Raw genomic sequence first — 10,144 nt, 5'->3', positions numbered from 1 at the left:
TTGCCCTTATTCTATCTCCTCCGGTCGAGCTGGTCCGAGCCAGAGAACTGGTCGCCCTCGACTCCTGCTCCACTTCCCTCAATTGCGTCTGAAATACATCATTGACCCAGTGTCTCCCTCGTTGGGTGTTGAAATGTATTCCATCTCTGGTAAGCGCGACGTGATCAATCATGCGCAGCATGTTTTCGAGATCCAGAAGTCGCAGCTTGCCAGGGTTGTTTCTCACCAGACTGCGGATCATTTCGTTCCACCGTGTCACGTTGCCATTCATGAAGTCTGCTACTGTGGTGCCCACCAGCGGGTTTTGTGGTATCGTGCACAACACTACAAGCCTGGGCCTGTATTTCTCCTTTAGTTCGTTTAAGAGGCATACCAATAGAGGCTCCCACTTGCTCTCCGGAGTCACTGGGGCTCTCGAGACGTCGTTGGTTCCCAGCATTATTACCAGTGTATCCAGGTGATCTTCGCTCTGGAATTCCATCATCTTGATGACCTGAGCCACTGAGGCTCCTCCAAAAGACAGAGTGGTAGTCTGACCATAGACGAAGATCTCATTCACATCCCTCACCAAACTGTCTCCGATGATCAAGTGGCGACTCCCTGGGGGAATTACCTGGTCGCTCGTAGCGGGGTTCCAGCTCAAGTCATTCAGGCAGGCTCGAGGATGCTCCGAGGCCACTTGCGTGAACTGGTGACGTGCCATCAGATTCTTCCTAATGTCGGACTTTTGTCGGACCACGCGGGACTTTTGAAAGTTTCCGCCATGCGCAGTCCCCGAGGACGCTACCGTGCGGGGTGCTCGCTCCGAGCTATTGGATGAATGATCACGACGTTGGGAAGGAACGATCCTACCCAATGTCCGCCCAGTGGTTCTGTTGATCTCATCCATTGTTGCTCTGGCCACTTGGTTGAATGATTCTTGGAACTGAGGAGCGAGATAGGTGTCCGAAGGGTCTGGTATCGTGTTCCTCTGACTGGAAGCAGACTGTTGTATCTGCTGAGGAGCCTCGGGCCCTCTCGATGCATACTGCTCCTGTACTCTTGTCTTGGGGCGTGTGTCGCTGGATCCCTCCGAGGATTTCATTGTCGCCAGAAGTTCCTGTGACACTTGGCTCACCTTTGCCATATACAGCTCCTTCAGGTGCTTTATTTCATCCTCCTTGTAGGCCACCTGTAGATCTTCATATTTCTTCTTCCATTCGTCTCTTTCTCGAGCTATCGCTCTATACTCCTGGAGTTTGGCACACAGCTCGCTCTGATCTCTCTCCTTCTTCTCCAACGTCTCAATCGTCTCCGACGTCTGGATTTCTATTTCGCTCACCCTCACTCTCTTCGGAGGAGGAGCAGCTGTGGGAGAGTCGACCGAATGTGACGGGCCTGGCCCATCACGTTGTCTCTTCGCTCCGATGAGCGGCTGCGCAGGTGGGATCGGTAAGGGCATCTCACCTAGCCGGTGGTCCCTTTGTTCACCTATTCCTGGCACACGAGCCAGGTCGTGGCCAGACATTTCTCCACGCCGCCATCTCATCAGTCGGTTTCGACCTCTCTCGGCGGTCCCGGACTCACCAAAGGCCAACATCAACACGACTTCTGTAGGGCGATTCCCTCGACCCTCTCGTCCTAATGCATTGAGGAGCGCGACCACAAACATCGCCAGCCCCGGGTCTTCTCGTGTAAAATCACAATCGATCAGCCGCTGATAGATCTCGTCTAGAGTCGCTCCTAGACTCGCTGAGAGGAATTCCATGAATTCGTTCGTGTCACCCAATTCTTATCGTGTTGATTCTTGCTGTCGTGTAGTTTCTTCCTGGTTCGTTCGATTCAATTAATTCAATAAACAATTTCCGATCAATCAAGATCTAAAAACAAGTTGCGACTAAAAACCATCATTTTTGGATTAAACATCATTCAACTCTTTCAAACTCTTCATGGAAATTCTCTTCTCAATTCTGATTTAAAAATTTAGCACCAAGGTGGTTCGTCCACCTGTATCTGCGTCAGATTAGCACAATGAGCGCTGTCACTTTGATGGCCTGGAGTACTCTAGGTCTTTTATGACACAAAACATAAAACATATCATAACATTAACATATCACATAAACGCATAAACATCACACATCTGTATTATCATATAAAAACATAATCCCTAATATTGTACCTGACACCTAATCCTAGTCTAAAACTTGACACTAATTCTTATCAAGTAACTTAATAAAACCACTTATCGCCAAATGCAATTCCTAGCATATGCTCAGATAGTATTTTTTATGTAAGTAAACCTCTATGTCAGTTTCTGAAAATATCACATGTACAAGTGCGTACAACTCTCTCGGAAGTAGCTTCCCCCTATTAGGATCATATACTGGTAACGAGAGAGAGGTCACTCCTCTCTCAACCAAAAAACCCCTAAGTCGAGTCAAGGCCAATACCAAGCTCTTTGGATCTACGTGTTGTCTATCAGTGGCCTTGGTAACCAGGAAACACAAATATTTCCCTGGTATTTGTGATGCAACAGGGGGCAGCGCTATCATCCCTCCCACCTCAGGCCTCTGTTTCCATAAAAATTTGATGTTCTTATACTCTCTTTTGAAATCAGCCGCTAGTGCTGTTTTGAAGCTTACGTCCGCGGTTATCGCTATAGCGCACGTGCGTTCCGTGAGTATGAAATCGCTGTCCGTTATGACGATATTGTTGAATAATGGTTCGGTAGGTCAAAATACGATTCAAAAATTCGTCCAAAAGGTGGCGTTTTAGCATTCTCGCCCTCTGTCTCTAGTTCTTCGGTTTCTCTTGCCGATTTCAATTTTTTTATTTTCAGATTTTCGGTGTGGGTGAGTCCTACCCCCACTCCCCGGACAAAAATATCCATCGACGTCCCCGTCGATCGCCCAAAGTCTAGGAGATCGAGGTTGGATTGTGGAACATGTAGAGGACCATCTGGGGCGACCCAGTTGGACTCGGTATTGTCACGACTGATGTATTTGATGTCGTGTTTATCGACGTCCTGAATCGTCAGGATCGTTTCCATTGGATCTGTCGGCAGATCATGGAGCCATTCGAGCACGCGCAAGTTCGTTAGTTCTTGCTCATGAGTCTGTTCCGCTTCTGGTTCGAACTCCACTTCCGGTTCTGATCGATCATCGATCCAATCCTGATCCATATCATTCACCAAGTCGATTTCTTCTAGCTTCGCCACTTCGTCCAGTCCCACTAGCGAGTCCATGATATCACTTACAACTATCCTGTTTACGACGAAATCCTCGCCGTACGGATTATATTTCTTTTTGTTTTTTCCTCTCTTGCTCTGGCGTGTTTCCATGGTGAGAGGAAAATCAAGCTGTATTCCTTTGTCAGTTTCGATTTGTTCCGGGCAGTCCCAGTCTTCCTCGGCATAAGGTAGAGTTTCATCGTCCACCTCTACTCGCTCGGTCAACTCCAGATCCAGTGGTAGGTCGCAATCGTCCACCACCTCATTCCCGTCGTTTTTGTCGCGAGTACCCCTTTCATTCACTTCACAAGCAGGATCCACTATCAAATAGTCTCCCTCTTGCATGTCCGCTGGGATGAACCAGTCCTCTGACGAGGCATTGTGTGGTTTGATATTTTCGTAATGAGCTGCTCTTCCAGTGCTCAGTCGATAAAAGCGACCTCCTTGGTGCACCTCTGTTATCCGAAATGGACCACGCCATTTCTTTAATAATTTTTTGGTTCCTTTTGGTGGAACCACTTCCTGGAACACCCAGACGTAGTCGCCAACTGAGTAGGCTTTTGCATCGGCTATTCTTCTATCAAACCTCCTTTTTGTCTAATTTGCGCCTGTTGCGTGTTCCTCCTGCATAAGTCATTGAGGTCCTGCTGTCTTTTAATAACATCCCGCACGTACGTTTGCGGTGCTCTCCTCTTCCCCTCATATTCAGGGTAGAAAAACGTCAACGGGAGCGCTTTTTCGTGACCCGTTAGCATCATGTGCGGACTTATTCCCGTGGTGGAATGCTCCGTGCTGTTGTAAGCACCCATCACTTGCGGCAAGTGCTTGTCCTAGTCATCCATGTAACCCGAGCAAAAGACTCTCAGCATGGATACCAGTGTGCGATTTTGCCTCTCGACTAGGCCATTCGTTTGCGGGTGATAAGTGGTTGAGTGGGCCTGCGCTACCTGCGACCTATTCATTAACTCCTTCGTGAGATCACCCACGAATGCTTTGCCATTGTCCGATTGGAACGTGATGGGGCAGCCATGCCTCGCTATCCACACATTCATCAAATGGTCGCATGTTTCTTCCGCCGATGCTGTCATGCAGGGTGCTGCCTCCGCATACTTCGTAAAATGGTCGATCATTACCAGCACCTGATTATAGCCCGTTGCTGTCATGCAGATTTTCTGATGATCAATTTGCACCACTTCGTTGAAACCCGACGACTCTATTGACTGTAGGGGGAACCTTAGCTTCCTGGGATCCTTCGCCTGCTGACATGACAGGCATGCGGCGATCCACTTCTCACAAGCCTTCTTCAATCCCGGCCATTCGAATCGTTTCTGTATCCTGTTGTACACTTTGTCCACGCCTTGATGTTTCATCTGATCATGTGAGCGAAAGAGCAATTCGGTCTGGTACAACTGTGGTAACACTATTGAATTGTAATTATACAGGACCTTGTCCTCCTCTTTTTACGTTTACAGGCTACGATTCCGTCCCTATTCATGTACAACAAGTCGTTTCTCTTCAGTTAGAATTGCTTCAAGATCTTGTAGCTGTCTTCTTCCAAGTCTCCCTTGTCAGGTGCTCCATTCTCGATTCATCTCTTCATTCTATCATTTCAGACTGCTCGTCATTCTATCATTTCGTTGAGCCCTTAGGAGATCCGACAGCCTGTACCTGGCTTTCAAATACGTCTTTACCACGTTCATTTGCCCACTCATTTTCTCCGGAGCATGAGCATCGTCCATCAACTTGACACACCATATCTTTTTCAAAGGCGTCGCTTCCTGCACAGATGGTTCCAGATTGGTACGGACGACCGTACCATGTGGCAGCAATCTGGTTGGGCGTTTCGAAACTGCTATCAGCTCGAGCTCGTCTGCGGCATTATCTACCACAGTGCCCTCTTCATCTGAGGTGTATCTGTCCCTGTCTGGATCCTGATGCGTTTCTCGGTCCAGCCAGCGCTGCTTCCAGTCTACCAATAAGGAGTGGATTGCGATCTCTGACATATCGGAATTGGAAGTTGTTTCAGATGTGTTGTCCCAGGACTGGGGCCTCGAGTCAACACTTGAGTTAACTGATTCCCCAACATCATATTCCAAGTTGTCTGAGATGTTTCTCGACTCCCCGGACCAAACTCTGTCCATTGGTCGCTTTGAATCTGACTCCCCGGACAAAATTCTGCCCCTAGGTGGTCTCGTCAACCTCTCCCCGGACAAGTCGTCCTGCACGGGCTCAAAGGTGTCTGACTCCTCAGACAAGTCGTCCTTGACTGGTTCGAAGGTTAAAAGCTTTATCTCCGCGGCCGTTTTCACTGGAAGGTCAAGGTGTCCGGGTATAGGATGCCCTGACTTGTCTAACCACCAAGTTAGTGGTACTTTGTCGTAGGTTTCCTTGTCCAGAAATGAAAACCCGTCTTTGATTTCTGATTGGTTAGCCTGCTTCTCCTCGAGGCGCTCATAAAATTCCGACTTCGTATTGAGGCTATCTGCGTTCTGGTGCTTGTCACGGGTACGGTGCTCTATGATCATGTGGTATCCATCCAGGCGTACGATCCAACGACCAATATAACTTTGGTCCATCGAATAGGTTTTCAGCCAGGCAAGGGCACGATTATCCACACATAACTTGAACGAAGCACTCCCCAAGTAGGCCCTGTATTTTTCCACGAAAGTGATCACCGCAAACATCTTCGCTTTTGGTGCGCCGTACTTCATCTCAGTATCAGGACTTTACTCCCGTAAGCTATCGGACGAAGAACCGTTCTCCCGTTCCACTCCTGCTCCTGGTGAAGTATGCCCGATATCGCAACCACTGATGCATCCGTTTCCAGCACGAACATCCCCTTCTCTGTTGGCATGCCGAGGACGGGTGCCTCGCAAAGTTCACGTTTGATGTTCTCAAATGAAACTTGTGCCTCATCAGTCCAAGTGAACTTTTTGCCCTTGTTTCTCATCAATCGCTGCATGGGGTATATTTTGTCAGCATACCCCTTGATGAACTCTCGATAATAATTAGCGAATCCCAAAAAACTCATCAATTGTGTATCTGTTTTAGGTGCCTTCCAGGTCAGCACCGCTTCAATCATGTCATACTCCACGGCTCGATCATGTCATACTCCATTAACATCTCGATTTCCTTCCTGCACGCTTCTGACTTGTGAGGGGTCATTCTCCTCGCCACTTCCCTATGAGGTACCGAGCCCTCTTCCATCTCAATCTCGTGTTCTACAAAATTACAGCAACCTATGTCGGCCTTATGTTTCGAAAAAACGTCTGCGTTCCGACTTAGCACGGCTCTGAGCGAATCTAGTTCCTTGTCTGATATTTTACCCTTCAAATGTTCTATCTCAGGTAGGACTGGTTTATTCGCTGCTAATTCTCAGGAACTCTCAGTAAATTTGGAACCATTAGACAGCCCATCATCTGTTTCCGACTTCATTGAAAACAATTTCCTAGAAGATTTCAATTCATTCACTCTCCTCATCATACATTCTTGGTTCGCATGCAATGGACACTTAGTTACATCAAACTTTTTCAAGTTCTCCACACTCTGAAAGTCTGTGTTCAGAGGCAAAGCATAGCCAAGTTTCTTTCCCCTCTGTATTGTCACTGTTGTTGCTTCTGTGTTCAATAACACACTCACACACAGTCCGCTCTGAGTGAGTGAGAAGCTTCTTCCTAAAATAGCCGAGTTTTTACTGTTTGGATTTGGTACCAGACACACCTGTCTGTCATTGCTGAGTTCATTCAAGTTCCTCATCCTAAACGTCGCTACTACGGCTTGGTTTGGTTTTAATCTACCTTTTCGATCCAGAAAAATTGGCACCCTGGCCTGGTTAATTAAGATCTTAATAAGGGGTCTCTTTTCATACTTTCTCTCAGGATCCTTGATCCTAATCAACCCGTCATTGAGATCGATCGTGACATCAAAGTTGCGCACGAAATCCCTTCCTAAGATGAACTGATCTGATTCGTCCAAATTCTCCACTACTAGGAAGCTCATCCAAAGATGTCTTTCTCCGAGCTGCAGTGAAATGATCGGGGTCCGTCCAGTCACATAGATCGCTCCCTGATTGGCAGCTGCCAACCTGATGTTTGTCGGTATGAGATCCGACCTTTCGAAACCCATGTCGGTCCAAGTTTTGACTGGCATGACACTAACCACTGCTCCCGTGTCTAGCAGTCCCTTTACTGAAAGTTGTCTGCCTTGCACGTCCAGCACGTGTGCGGCCAGATCGGCCTCGCAACCTATGTGCACAGCATCTTGTTCGAGCATCGCGTTGTGTCCGATTCGTCTAACCTTCAGCTCCTCTTGACCAATGTATATCCGGCCAATCTGATCGTTCGCATCAGTTATGTGAACTTTTGTGTAGATATTGATGCCATCCACATTCATTAGAATCGGGTAAGGGCCATGGTCATCGATATAATGTCCATCCACTTTCATCAGCCTCGGACCTCCTGTTGTGAGCAGCACTCGCACTGCCCTGGAATCCAGTTTGGGATCTTTCTCCTTCAGGTAGTCGGCATAGATGTCCAGGTGGACTAGTGTAATCTCGGATGGTTCAATCAAGTTCTTGACCACCTGGTGCCCTGCGACTGAGATAATTGACATTATTTTCGTCCCCTCCTTCGTCATGCCAAAAGTTTTCCCAGGTATAACGTTCAGTTTTAGTTCCTGTTTCCTGGGTTCCTCTTTGTCTTCTACTTTCGTCGTTTTGCCCAGAATATTAAAACTTTCCCGAAGATCTGTGCTCTCCAGCTCCGACCTTACCCATTGCTCCACTTCTTTCGTGGCTAGGTCCTGTTTGACATTCTGCAGCGCTGTCCTTGCCGCCAGACCGTAATCCACCTTGAGTGGGCTAGACGACTCTGCCTCCAGGTTCGAGGCTACCACCTCGTCAGGCAGTGTCTTTACCTTCTTAGTCGTAAAGGTGCTCGGTGTCGTCTCCTTTCTCCGAGACTCGGCCTCGTTCATCAGACGTGCTCGACTGGCCTTGACAGCCGAAAGCGCCTCTTCGTGGCGGGGATGTTTCGCGTCCGCCACTGCATCCCAAAATTGAGTACAATCCGACTTGAAGTGTTCCTCCAAATTACAGAAGAAACACCTCGGACCATATTTCATGATGAGCCCTCTGACGTACTCTTCGTGATCCTCGTCGGTCGCGTCGACGTCCTCGAGAAAGTAGCCTATTGCTTTCATGTTCTTTTTGTATGTAGAACACGCGGAAACGTGATGGTCCATCGAACCACAATTCGCACATCACCTCCTCTTATCCATGTCATCGCGAGGTTTGTACCAACTGGAATTCGCACCAGTGTTTGTCCCGCTATAGTTACCATAATTGCTGTAACGGTTCTGCGCCCTCGGTTTTATGAGCCAATATTCGCGTGACTTCATACGCAAATCATCGGGCGTGGGTACCTGGTCAAGTGACAGGGTGAAGAAGTGTGTGGCCAACATCGTCTTCAACTCCTCACTCTTTACTCCGTCCATGAACTTCGAAGCAATCGCCAAGTTTCGCTCGGATATTCTCTCATCGGGATTGCTTCTCCTCCTAAGCAATTCAAGGTTGTCCAAAAATTTGTCTATGGATTCGTCATCTCTTTGACGCCTCTTTTCGAACTTCACCATAGCCTGGTGTCCTTGTACTCCAGAGCCGAAACGATTCAGCAGGATTTCGAATATCTTGCGAGCGCTGTCTCTCTCATTGGCTCCTTTCGCCATTACACAATTTAGTGCAGACCCTCCAGGTTGCTCGTTAGCGCGCTGCATTCTTGTTTCTTGGAGAGACTCTCTTCCTCAAAGTGTAGCTTCATCACCTCTATCCAAGTATCAATGCAGCCGTCTGACTCGTCTTTGTATGACTTCGGCTTTTTCAGTGTCCTTCTTGACCTCTCTCCTCTCTCGGTTCTGTTCAGAGGCTCAAACATCGAGGCATACATCGTTGTGTCCTGTGAGACTGTAGTCAGATCTGGTACTGAACTGACTTGTGGCACAGTTGGCAACCTCGTCTCCGGGGTAGCATCTGCCTCCGGCGGGACTGGATTCTTCCAGCCAGGCCTCGACGGGGCTGCCCTTGGCCGCTCCTTGTTCCTAGGTTCGTAGTTCGTTCTCGAGCTTTGCTGGTCTCTGGCATTGCTGCCCGTACCATCTCCATCATTCGCATGGCGTGAGCGCTCCCTTTGGTTGGAAAGCTCCTGCCAATTGCTCCCATTCAGGATCGCGTCAAGCTTCCGCATCATTAAGTCAGACTTGGCATCTAACCTTTTCTCTAGGCTAGTCATCGTGTGGGCGTAGGTACTATCATGATCGTTCAACAATCGCTCGATCTCTCTCGTCATCCTAGCCTCTCTTTCCTGTGACTCCTTGTTTGCCTGTGCCAGGCTCTCCGCCAGGCATTGATCGGTGTTGCGAATCAATTGAGCCTGATCAACCCTCGCCTGCGACTTCACGTGCGTTAGTTCATCTCTCAGATTCTCTCGACCCTGATGAGCTCTCTCGTCAACCTGATCTATTCTCAGTTCATCAGTTCTCCGTCTCAGTTCATCCAGACCATTCATTACGCCAGCGAACATGTCACTTATGTCGCCAGTGGCCCCAAATGACGGGGTTAGTCCCAAAGAAGATGAGGTCAACTGCGGCTGCAGCCTGGTGCTTGGTGACGCACCGCCTTTTTGCTTGCTCATCGACGTCATCAATCTGTCGAACGTTGATGACGCTCCCATCGTTATCCCATCTGACATGGGCCTGGTCGGCGAGGCGGACGACGCCTTCCTGCTCATGTCGTTCCTTGGGCACGGTGTGAAGTTCACATCCGGATGGGTTATCTCCGCGTAGTCATAACTGGAAGATAAACCTTCAGTTGGTAGTGACACCATGCGCTCATCGTACAAAGACTTCCAACTCTTCTTGGCCTTCGAACCCGGTTGTTCTTCA

The sequence above is a fragment of the Symsagittifera roscoffensis genome, chromosome 4 (genome assembly GCF_963678635.1).
Source record: "Symsagittifera roscoffensis chromosome 4, txSymRosc1.1, whole genome shotgun sequence".
Classification (NCBI taxonomy): domain Eukaryota; kingdom Metazoa; phylum Xenacoelomorpha; order Acoela; family Convolutidae; genus Symsagittifera; species Symsagittifera roscoffensis.
The sequence above is the reverse complement of the archived record's forward strand: the minus strand, read 5'-3'. Positions refer to the sequence as shown.